We start from the raw sequence: 12,678 nt of genomic DNA on the forward strand, positions 1-12,678 counted from the left end.
CTCTGCCTTTCTTCTTTTTCATAAGTAAAGTGAAAAGGAAGACCTTAACTTTCTTCTAATAGCAATATCATTATGAAAAATAGCCCTTGTTAGAAGTTTCTATTATAATCCATTTGTTTAAAATTGTCATTCACATTTCTTTGTAATGATGGTTCTCACATGATGAAGCTATTCGTTGATTGGGAGAGCAAAACCATTTGCTTCCATGAAATGAAATTTCATTCTCAGATCACTAAATATGGGCTACACTGTGGGGTAATCTTTCAGTCTTTTTGACTAGGATATTTTTAGATTAGGAGTAAATAGTTGAATGATAAGCTCTCGTGACAGCACAGTCAGTGGAGGTTCACAGTGTTGGGGTGTCATGTTCAAGCCAGTCTTCTCTGGATTTATCCCTCAACAGTGTGGAGTGGAAACTAATTTTTATTACTTTTCATTAAAAACTCATGGCCCCGTTTTCTCACTATCTTTTGAAAGGGACCTTGATAATTCAGCCTAAAATTTGTATTATTGTTCTCCTTAAATTTACATTTATTTTGAGAATTAGTTTTTAAAATCTTACCGGTATATTCTGAGTACTGGGATGGTACTGAGAGCCTCTTGCATGCAGAGCTCTTCCTTTGAGCTATCCCTTCTCTCTCTATTCAGTCTACTCTTGATATGGTGACCTGTATAGCATTCACCTGGAATGGTTCAAAAAACTGGCACTAATTCATAGAGAAATAGATATTTAAGAAGGGGGAGGGGAAGTCTAGACTGAGGAGCTCTTGACCTTTGATGGCTTCTAGAACATGGGGAGTCAGTTTTCACTAAAGATGTGGCCTCTGGCTTGTGGACCTGTGAATGGCCTGACAGCCCTGAGTATGTGGGCAGCATGAATTGGATAACGTGGGTTAGTTATAAATGCATATTTGAGGAAAAAGGATCAAACTTGGAAGGGTATGGAGAAGTATGGTGTACATCTGGGTTGAACAAATCAGATCAAAAGGCATTGTCGAAAATTTTTTTTTAATTTAAGTTTTATTGCATTATGATGAGAAAAGATACATGATTTCAATTTATCTGAATTTGTTAACACTTAAAAACATATTTTAAGTAAATAGTTGTTTCCCTTTTGTACCCCAAATCCTCACAGAGACCCCCTTCAATACCTACAATACCTTTTTTGCCATATTCCTTAAAATTTATAAAATATTACTATAACAATAAAAATGAATATTATAAAAGTTGTTTGATATAAAACAACAATCAATTTAACAGTCTTATGTAGATACTTGTCTACAGCAATACTGGAAATACATGTTTTTCTCCATATAAATTTTAAATAACTCCAAAGATATGAACTGTATATTTTAAAATAATACATCACTACTAGTATTTTTAAATGAACATAAATATATAAAGTCTTTTTGTTTGTTTGTTTTGTATTTAGTAGAGCTTAAAATCTTGCCTCTTACTATAGTACAAGCCCAAAATAAGAACAAGTTTTAGACACTGGATTTCATTGTAATAAGGCTGTATTTCAATGACCCTCATATCACCAAAGGATTTTACCTCCATCATAGCTAAGCTGAGAGTTGACAGTTCTGCTGTGCCAAGGAATGAATTGTAGGCATGAGTTTTGGATACAGACTTCCTGCTATGGTCAAAGCTATTTGACTTGAGCAAGTTTCTTTATTCTCAGCCCACAGAAAACAGGTTACATTCATTTAAGAAATGGTGTATTAAGATGGTCTATTCATAAAGTCATTCACCAAGTGTTTTAATGAACAATGGTTCTGCTTGGAGGGTGGTACAGACGGTTCATTGCTATGATAATTTGGAAAAAGCATTCATCTCAGAGAAGAGTAACTTATAAAGTCCTCTTCTTCAAACTTGATACAAAAGTTAACAAAGTCAAGCAAAGCATTCAGTCTCACTCTTTGTTGTTCTCTTACAAGCCACCTCCCAAGTTAATTGTCTACGTTTCTTTTGGCTGTATAAACAATTTTGAAATATGTAAGCTGTTCTGAAAACCATAGTATAGTGTAAAAACATCAAATAAACAATATTACTAATAGAATGGCTGAGATAGGAGAAGCATGATTTCAAGACCATTATGTGGCACACAGCAAGACACTGTCATGTACAAACAAGCTGAAAGTGTACATGGATTGTACAGTATTGGACCTGTTTTGCCATTTACCAAATTAGAGAGACCATTGGATGACAGTCAAAAATTTTCTAATTCCTCATATTTTTGGATTTCAATCAGTTAGAATATGTTTGTAATATTAATTTTCCCATTAAGATATTAAGAAAAAGTAATTGTTACTTCCTGTTGTTTTTCTTGTAAGAGGTAGAATTAGGTTTGTATGGGTTTGATGAAAGATTACTTTCTTGCTTCTTCTAAGGTGTAGTTTTGCTCCTTATGTTGGTGTTTTCCATCTATTATCCTTTTGTAGGGCTGGATTTATGGAAAGATATTGTGTAAATTTCATTTTGTCATGGAATATCTTGTTTTCTCCATCTATGGAAATAGAGAGTTTTGCTGGGTATTGTAGCCTGGGCTGGCATTTGTTTCTCATAGGGTCTGTATGACATCTGCCCAGGATGTTCTAGCTTTCATAGTCTCTGGTGTAATTCTGATAGGCCTGCCTTTATATGTTACTTGACCTTTTTCCTTTACTGCTTTTAAAATTTTTTCTTTGTTTAGTGCATTTGGTGTTTTGATTATTATGTGACAGGAGGAATTTCTTTTCTGGTCCACTCTATTTGGAGTTCTGTAGGCTTCTTGTATATTCATGGGCATCTCTTTCTTTAGGTTAGGGAAGTTTTCTTCTATAATTTTGTTGAAGATATTTACTGGCCCATGACCTTGGGAGTCTTCACTCTCTTCTATACCTATCGTCCTTAGGTTTGGTCTTCTCATTGTATTCTGGATTTCCTGGACGTTTTGGATTAGGAGCTTTTAGCTTTTTGCATTTTCTTTGACTGTTGTGTCAATGTTTTCTATGGTGTCTTCTACCCCTGAGATTCTCTCTTTTATTTCTTGTATTCTGTTGGTGATGTTTGCATCTATGACTCCTGATTTTTCCTAGTTTTTCTAATTCCAGGTTGTCTCCCTTTGTGATTTCTTTATTGTTTCTATTTCCATTTTTAGATTCTGGATGGTTTTGTTCATTTCCTTTACCTGTTTGATTGTGTTTTCCTGTAGTTCTTTAAGGGATTTTTGTGTTTCCTCTTTAAGGGCTTCTAGCTGTTTACCTGTGTTCTTCTGTACTTCTTTGAGTGAGTTATTTATGTCTTTCTGAAAGCCCTGTATCATCATCATGAGAAGTGATTTTAGATCTGAATCTTGCTTTTCTGATGTGATGGTGTATCTAGGACTTGCTATGGTAGAATTGGGTTCTGATGATGCCAAGTAACCTTGGTTTGTGTTGTTTATTTTCTTATGCTTGCCTCCCAACATCTGGTTATCTCTAGTGCTGCCTCGCCTGCCCTGGCTAAATCTGACTGGGGCCTTCCTGTGATCCTGGTTGTGTCAGAACTCCTCAGAGTCAAGCTGTTTCTGTAATCCTGTGATTCTGGGATCCTGTGATCCTGGGCTTGTTAGAAAGCCTGGAAGTGGAGCTTTCTCTGGGTGTTGTGGGACTGGCTGCAGAGTTAGAGCCCAAGGTCTGCTCAGGGCACCTGCCCAGACAGACTGGAAAGAACCTCTGTCACTGGGCTGGGGGAGTTCCTGTGTGCCTGGGTCCTGCTTGTCCCAGTTACTTCCAGTGTTGGGACAGATGTTGTGTCCTCCTCACCTCTAATCCTGGGCTTGTTAGAGCAGCCTGGGAGTGGAGCTACCTCTAGGTGTTGTGGAATTGGCTGTGGAGCCCAAGGTCTTCTCAGGGCACTGACCAGACCCAGAAAGTACATATTTATTATTATTTTACCTTCCTTTCCTGAAATCTTAAGGATTTCCTTCCGGGAAAGCCACAGCCAACGGAGACCAGAGAAGGTCAGTAGCCTCAGGCTCTCTCATAGAGGTCGAAAATTCTTATTGAATTAATAAAAATATTTGTGAAGTGAGTGGCACTCTTTGACAATGAATTGGTTTTACTGTTAGTTTACTATTAGTACGTGGCACTCTATGACAGTGAGTTGGGTTTACTCCTATTTTCCTGCTACATATTCATTCTCCTTGTTATGATGTTTTCAAAAGTGTCAAATTAGGGCCAGTTTTTATAAAAGCAATTTTTCTTGTTTCTACTTGGACATCTTCCAACCTATAGGCCAACAAACCCCTGAGTGGGAGTACTCCCTGTTAGAGCATTTCTCCAGCCTCAAGTTCAGGCATATTCCTGAATTCCAATGTCTAATTTGCTGTGAACAGAAAGGGAGATAACACAAGTTTTTAGGATCATCTCTCAATGAATAAATAAGGTCAAAGAAAAGCATTTGTGTTGTGATCTTATATGTAGGCATGCATGTTTGTAGGTACACATGCCCCTAACATTATTTGTTCTACTCTATGATATGTTTGATATAGCACACATGCCACGCTTGTCTGTTCTGTGCTTGTAGAACTGCCAATTTAAAGCTGAGGCAACAACTGTTCCTAGTGGATTAGTTGCTCAAATTCATGAAAATCAGACTGGCTATTTCTCTTTCTTTTCTTTCCTCTCTTTCTTTCTTTCTTTCTTTCTTTCTTTCTTTCTTTCTTTCTTTCTTTCTTTCCTGATGTATAATTTTCTCATGTGTTTATTTTCTTAATCACCTATATAAACACCCATGTATCTAGAAATCATAAAGTTTTTTATATATAAATTTCCACTAGGCTCTTACTTCACAGAGTCAGCATATAAGCAGCTGTGGATTAATAAAATACATTCTCTTATTACTGATTAGGAAAAAAATGTTTGCTACCTTATTTAGTGATTTTATAAGATTATTTTTGGTATACTGAATAGAAAATCCATACATGGTTACAGTTGGCTTTGAGTGTTGGGAAAACAGTATTGCTGGAACAGCACTTAAATAAAAGGAATAGTGCTGACCTACTTAGAGAAATTAATTATGAAAGAAAAATAATGGATTATAGTAGTAGATAATGGTTCTGGGGATGGTGCTGGTTGAAATCCATCCTGAGGCTTATTTATAATTGGCACAATTAGAGTTTTCGAGAATTGAGCAGCCTTGATTTATTTACAAGGGTTCACGTAGGACTTGAGTCAGGGGGAATGAAAGGGACAGAAGTGTATAAAGGATTTACTGCTTTAAACATTGGTTCTGTAGAATTTCATGTTCAGATGTAGGGTAGAACATACTATCTCCAGAGATATAATAAATACCCAGGAGTTTTTAAAAATTTGGGTTCTTTCTTGTATCAACCAGTCTTAATAGTAGATCTAATAAAAAGCTGAATTATACTTTGAACTTAAGAACATTTTGTTTCTAGGATTCTGTGAAGTAAGTTTCTATATTATGCTATTTAGTACTTGTAATGATTCATTTGTTTGTCTGATATTTATTACTATTGATATTTAATGTGTGTCAGGTCCTGTTCTATACACATGAAATTTGTAGTAACAAATCAACTGTGTTATTTACTAGGCAATGTTAAGGATATGATTCATTTGTAAGCCATAATAAATGGATAGGCAATATTTTATCACCATTAAAATTTGTATATTTGAAAATATTATTAATATAATAAAAATAAAATACATGCTGTACAAAAATATTTGCAAAGAGTTTATTCAGTAGAGAACTTTTCAAAATGAAGTACATTAAGAAAACATACTGTGCTCAATGGTCAAAAGATTTTGATCACAAAAGATAGAAGCACATAAAAATGTGCTCAACTTTAGCAACTTAGATTAAATTGAATGTCCGAGTAAAGGCTTATCATACTGCTACACATATTTTGAAGTGGTTGAAATTAAGAAGTGTGACCATACCAAGTATTTGTGAGAATGTGGAAAATCAGTCAAAAAGTAAATTTACATATTATCTGAAAATTGTTTGATATTTTTCATTTTTTAAAAAGTCAAACATACATTTATTGGGTAATCTGGCATTTCTCTGCTATGAAAGAGGAAGGAAAGTAAATGTTTTTATTAGAGTTATACACAGTTGTTCCTAACAGCTTTGTTTATATGAGATAAAAATTTAAACAACCTGTATGACCATTCAAAAGTAAGGATAAACAATTATAATATAAATGATTTCCATAAAATAAAAAATTGGGGTGAATTATTGCTACATGGATAATTTTCAAAATAATATATGGAATATAGGAAAAGCAAAATAAGTTCACAATATCTGATATTATTTCTATATACAGTTTTCCAGATTGGATGTTAATGGGTAATGAATGATAGTAAGGCCACACTTTCTAGGGGTGATGAGCAACAGTTATTTCATTGTGGTGCTGGCTTCAAGGGCTAATCAGTGTGTCAAAGCATCTAAAAGTTTATACTTTAACTTTGTGTTTTAATCTTTATCATGTGTACCTTAAAACACTGTTTTTTAAAGGAAAGAATAATGGGGAAAGAGATGCAAATTATACCCAAGAAATGGTGAGGTAGCAAATCCACAGAGTACATTAGGTTAGTTTGTCTGGAAATGTTCATAGTGTTCCCTTTAGCGCTGAAATAATTCCATCCATGTATAGTTTTCTTGGGGCACTTACTCAGCTATGACAATGAGGCTCCATGCCTCTCTACCCTCATGCCTGAAAGCAGATGGGGAATCCTATTATATTTACTATATTTCTTTCTATACTCGTGCAGTTGTATTTAAGAGCCAGAGAGCCTGAAGGAAGTGGGAGTATTGAATTGCAGTAGAAAACTCTTTGCTCTTACGATGTCTATGAAAAGAGCCTTAACTGTTGCAGCATTAGAAACTGATGTTCTCAGAACTTCCTTATAGAAACCCTGACCACTTTGGGTTCCTGAACACATTACTTTCACCAGTACCTATATTATATTTCTGAACACACACACATTATTCCATATGTATAATGTTACTTTTATGTCTGTTTTCAGGGATGACTGTTTGATATTGGAAAACCAGTTGGTGTGCTCTTCCTTGGGTAAGACTATCTTCTCCACTTAGCATTCCTGGGTTGCCTGTAATTCTTTGTATAGGGTTGAGGCCTAGTAGGAGTTATCCTGTCCATTTTACCCTTTCTGTTTATGTCCTAGTTAATTTCATGTCAAGGATTCTATCTACTGCTTCCCATTTTCTCTCTGAGGAATATACTTATTTGTTTGGGGTAACTTGCTTTTCTGTGGTTGCCTCAATACATGAACATGACTTTAATGGCATTAGAAGCTTGTTCTTCCAAAGCAGTGAAACCAGTAACTGAAATTAATATGTTGGCAGGGCTACACTGTCTCTCACAATTGTGTGAGTCTTTTCTTACTTTCTCATCTTATGGTGATTCTAAATATTTCTTGGCTTATAGATATTTATTATAATCTCAACTTATGCCTCTGTCTTCAGATGGCCTTATGCTATTCCTTTGTCTTTTCCCCTTCTGGTACTTATATGAAGGTGTCATTAGAGATAAAGTATACCTTAGTAATGTAAGTAGTCTCATCTAGAGATGCTTAGTCCAGTTATATCTGAAAAGGCCCTTAAAATTAACTAATATTTATTTTGTGTATATGAGTGCTTTGCTTTTTTGTATGTACATACATCATATGCATAGCTACTGCCTAGAGAAGGCAAAGAAGGCTTCCCATCCCTGGAACTTCATATCTCCTGGAGTTACAGATGCATTTGAGCCATCATGTGGGCACTGGGGACTAACCTGGGCCATGTCCTGGAGCAGAAAGTTAACATCTGATGAATCATTTCTCCAGCACTAAGAAAAAGACACTTTTTACAAATGTGAACAGAGCCACAGATTCTGATCAGGTTATTATTTGAGTGTTGTTTCTTTAGCATTTCAATCCTATACGCTACACTAAGGCTTCTATGAAGTAATTTGAGAGATTCCTATACTGTGAGCATGCCTTTGGCATATTTAATAGATACAGTACAGGGAAGTAAATTTTTGTGAGAAATGGTGGAAATTAGGTAGGTAGGAAATTGGATAGACAGACAGAAACAGAAAGATCCAAGTGATAGACTAATACTATTGCTGTTATGGCCATCAGTACAATACTAATGCTCCTCTGTCATTGTTAAGGCAGGAATAGTAACACATTGTTAGGAATGCTAATCATAGGTTTAGAGTAGCTTTATTAAATTTGAGACTCACTTGCCTATTTGGGAGTAAACAAAGACTTCAATAAGTTGGCCTAATGATACCCCTGTTTTCTACATGAAGCAGTCCCCACATCTGCCATAGTCTATTTTGATATATCTCCTATGAATTTTTTTTCTTTTTTTATAAGATGTTTTCTTTATTTACAGTATCTACTTTCCCAGATTCCCCTCCAAAAAATAAAATAAAATAAAATAACAAAAACTAAAACAAGCCCCGGTTCCTTCCCCCACTTCCCCTGCTCCTATGAATTTCTTAACTGACTAATCTTTGTTGCCTTTCAAACATGCTCCTTTCCTGTCCTTGTCTGGTCTTTGTAGATTTGTAGTTTTTGTGTGTGACATTAATATTTTAGGATTTTATGAATCATAAGAATAAATAAGAATAAGAAGTACCTAGGCCTTCTTTAACCATTCAGGGAGCCTAACTGCAGTTGTATTGTGGCTCTCCCAGTTCCAAGTCTTACTGTCTTTTTATTTAGACCTCTATGCATTGCAAGGACTAGGAATGCATTAGCATGGCCATTTAGAGTTTTCAAACCTTTCCAGTTTGTTCTCAGTACAGTGGATGAATCCCAAAATTTTATTAATCTTTTTGGTTAAAGATTCATATTAAGTTAGTCTGATTAGGAAATCAAGTAATTTATGAGTTCCATTTTGAATTGGATCTGAAATATTAAATAGCATCAGCCTAAATGTGATTTGCCTTATTTTCCTATATAATATGCATCATTTACATGTATTTGCCCTCACTAAGAGGAATAGTTTTCCCAGAGAGACTCTCTTGGAGAAAATTATATTTTTATTTGTAAGTGGTTCTCAGTGGAGGTAGCCTGAGTTAGGGATGGGACATGTGTCCAGTTCAACTTACACTTTTCGGGCTCCATTTGGTGCAGACATGCCTGGGCATGTTACCTCAGTCTCTGTCAGCTCATATGTGCTTTGGTCCTGCTATGTTTAGAAAGCCTTGTTTTCTAGGTGTCCTCCATCTCCTCTGGCTTTTATACTCTTTTTGCCTCCTCTGCTACAGGAGGCCCTGAACCTTGAGGGAAGGGATATACACATCTCTTAGAGCTGAATGTTCTGATGTCTGGTACTCTCTGCATACTGTCTGGCTGTGGGAACTTCTCTTATGGGTAGATAACATTTCCAGCAGTAGATGGCCCATAAAAAACGAACTCAGCAAATGTTTGGAGGTTCCTTGTCTCATAATGTTTTGTTAGGGCTTTTTTTATTATTATTATTATTTATCTATTTTTAACCTACAGGCTTTGCATATATATTATGGCTTCTGGTTTTGTATTTTTATGGAATTTATAATTGGGGGAATGAGTATTGTCGGCCGCCTTTCTGTCCAGCGGAAAATAAGGAGGCAAACACAAGCTCTTCTCCATGCAGTTTTTATTCAAGAACCTTCATTTTTACTTCTTCTCTAGCTAGCTTCTCTTATATTCTTCTATATCTTCTTCTTACATCTTACTAGTTACATCTTTCTTTCTTTTTACTTACTCCTATTTTCTACTTACTCCTATTCCCTACATCTTACTACATAAATCTTACTTCTATTCTTATTCTTACATCTTACTTCTATCCTTACATCTTACTTCTATCTTTACATCTTACTTACTCCTATTCTTACATACATCTTACTTCTATATCTACATACTTACTCCTATCTATACATACTTACTCACTATCTATCACATCTTACTTACTCTCACTCCAGCCCCCAGCCCTTGTGGGTTGAATATTTTCCCTGGTCCCAATCAGCATCAGCTATGTGGCAAAGCATAATAGGCTGTGGGAAAATCATGCCAGCTTGCATCACAAACTAGAGGCACTCAGCTTCTCCAACTAAGGCTTGTTTATCAGTGCTCTCTGCTCTGGCCGGAGACCAGGTGTTCAATATATATATAGTGGCAGCTGCGGCTCCCCACAGAGTATGTCTTGTATCTTTTCTTGGGCTCTTCTCTTTCTGTTTGTTTGTTGGTTGGCTGATTGGTTTGTTTTGTCCTATTATGATTACTTTGTTTTTGTCTTATTTAACTCTGTTTTATTGTTATCCTTTAGAAACCTGTTTCTTTTCTAATGGGATGCAGGAAGGGGTTATTACAGATGGGAGGAGAAAGAGAGAGAGAAGGAAGAATAGAGGAAGGGACACTGTAATCAGAATTTAGTGTATGTGAAAAAAATCCTTTTTTAATAAAAGAACAAAAGAAACACAAAAAGTAACTGTAATTGTTAACATTTGTTTGATACTTTGTTTCTTGAGGCCCTTTATGACAGGCCTCATGTAAGCTGTGATAGTTACACATTTGGTACTCTTATTAGTGAAGAAACTGAGAATGCACTGCTACTCTCTGCTTACCCTCTGTGAGCTTACTTAATATCTTTTCTGGCTTCCATGTTTCTGTTTTAGTCAAAATTTATTGATTAGATATTTTCCCTGGCCTTTGGAAAAAAATACAACATTTTTGAAAGGTTACTATAGAATACTAAATAGTAAAGATTCTTTTCTATCAGCCTATTTACTAAATGCTAGAAAATATTCTGTGTATAGATTAACAGTTGCAATAGATAGTCATCTTTTAAGGTGGTATATCACGGTCTCTGTCCCGTGTTTGTACCTTTATATATAATTATCTTTCTTTTATTATTGACTAGAGGTAGTGTCTTACTTCTGACAGATACAAGAACAAAAAACAGGGTATTAATAAAAAGAATATATTTTTAAATGGCTGTAGTTTTTATCATGGTACCTGCTGGATAGAATTAGACAGAGAAAGGCACATAAATGTTCTTGTCATGAGGTCATCCTGTAAATAAAAGATTAAGGCTGGTGATAAGTCAATGACTACATTGGGAAATGACTTCCTCATTCAGGAAGAAATATCAGGTGAGAGCTCATATTTGGCAGGATTGATCACAACCTCATGAGGAACTTGGACTCAGGTAGGCACTAGTCATATATCCATATTCCTGACCCTCAAAGAAACTCTAGCCTAATACCTGTCCATTTTTTAATCTACTGTGTTTGGGGATAAATTATTATACAGTACTAGAATATGGAAGGAGAACTTCATCCAAGAGATATATACATCCTTTTGTAACTTACCCTCAAATGGAAACAAGACATAGGGACATAAATATAGAAGATATACAATGGGATGACATTAGTACTCACTTCACAGGGGTAACTGAGGCAGGATGGAACACAGTGAGTATGCTTTGTAGATCATAGTCTGAGAACCAAAGACTGCTATGTAGAGGTTTTATTAGATCTTAGAAAGTGGAAAGAGATCAACCATGTGAACATCTAGGAAATAAAGAGATAAGCAGGGGCAATAATAATTAGAGTCTAAATATAGGCAGTAATAAGTTTTGCATGTTTGGGGGACAAAACAAAAGGAGCCAAGTTTCCAAAGAAAATGTAGCTGGAGATCAGGTAACAGAGATGATGGAGACATTATTTTTAATGATTTTGATTTGAATTTCATTCTTATTGCAACATAAACTCACTGTATTATTTCATACAAGGGAACAATATAATGTGCCCTGGATTTTAAGATTGCTGTAGCTTCTGCTTTGATACCAGATTACAAAAGGCAACAGTGGAAACAGGAAGCTGGCAAGAAGATAATTGAGATGTGAATTGGTGATGGCAGAGGTGGAGAGAGATGACTGGTTTGGGAATGTAGCTTGGGCTTGGGTTAATAGGGTTTGTTGAGAAGAGCACAAATGTTGAGTGTGACACAAAAGAGCCCCTAGACTTTCTGGGTGACTGGGAGGATGGCAGTGCCTTTATAAGAGGTGTAGGTAGTAAAGCTTGACTGTGAGAGTTAGTAGTGAGATTGTTGCTGTAGGATTCCAAGTTTTGTGAGATGTCTGTTATTCTACAGTATGCAGAACTTACCAGAAATGTGCTCATCAACTTCTATTCTACGTTGTAAGCTACTTTCTTTCTTTGACAAACCACCTGTGGTATCCCATAATATGTTTTTTTTATGAGTTCTTCAGGGTTTTTGGGGGGGTGTTAAAATTTTTTCAAAGGCTATTTGAATGCTGAAATAATATACACTGGCTCTACCAATACATTTGAGTTAGTCAGAAATAATTTTTCTTATATAGTGCTTTAAAATACTCTGTGGGAAAAATCAAGGTAGCTTTCTCATTATGCTTTATTAAAATGTAAATAGCAAATACAGGATAACCCTTGGTCTCCCCCTGATTCAGTATTTGTTACATCTTCTTATCATGCTTTTCCTTATTCATTAGTGATTCATTCATTCATGCTACCTTACCCACCTTCCCAGTTTGTGGCAGCTCTGAAGCAAGTTCTATAAGCATAGTGGGAATTTAGGTGGATTCTTTTTTTTTATTTATTTACATGTAAATTTCTCCATTCCCAGTTTCCCCTCCAAAAAACAAAGAAAC

The 12,678-nt window shown here is 35.6% G+C and overlaps 1 protein-coding gene across 14 annotated transcripts in view; it reads left to right on the forward strand.

The window, feature by feature from the left end:
• The window catches only part of Zbtb20 (zinc finger and BTB domain containing 20), a 737,287-nt gene that overhangs the window by 241,439 nt on the left and 483,170 nt on the right, over positions 1 to 12,678 (forward strand). For all 14 annotated transcript variants that reach the window (XM_031363901.1, XM_031363896.1, XM_031363926.1 and 11 more), the window contains one exon: positions 7,017 to 7,063. The gene's annotated coding sequence lies outside the window, so the exon portion shown is untranslated. The remainder of the gene's footprint in view (positions 1 to 7,016; positions 7,064 to 12,678) is intronic.

Source organism: Mastomys coucha, unplaced genomic scaffold (assembly GCF_008632895.1).
Source record: "Mastomys coucha isolate ucsf_1 unplaced genomic scaffold, UCSF_Mcou_1 pScaffold12, whole genome shotgun sequence".
Taxonomy (NCBI): domain Eukaryota; kingdom Metazoa; phylum Chordata; class Mammalia; order Rodentia; family Muridae; genus Mastomys; species Mastomys coucha.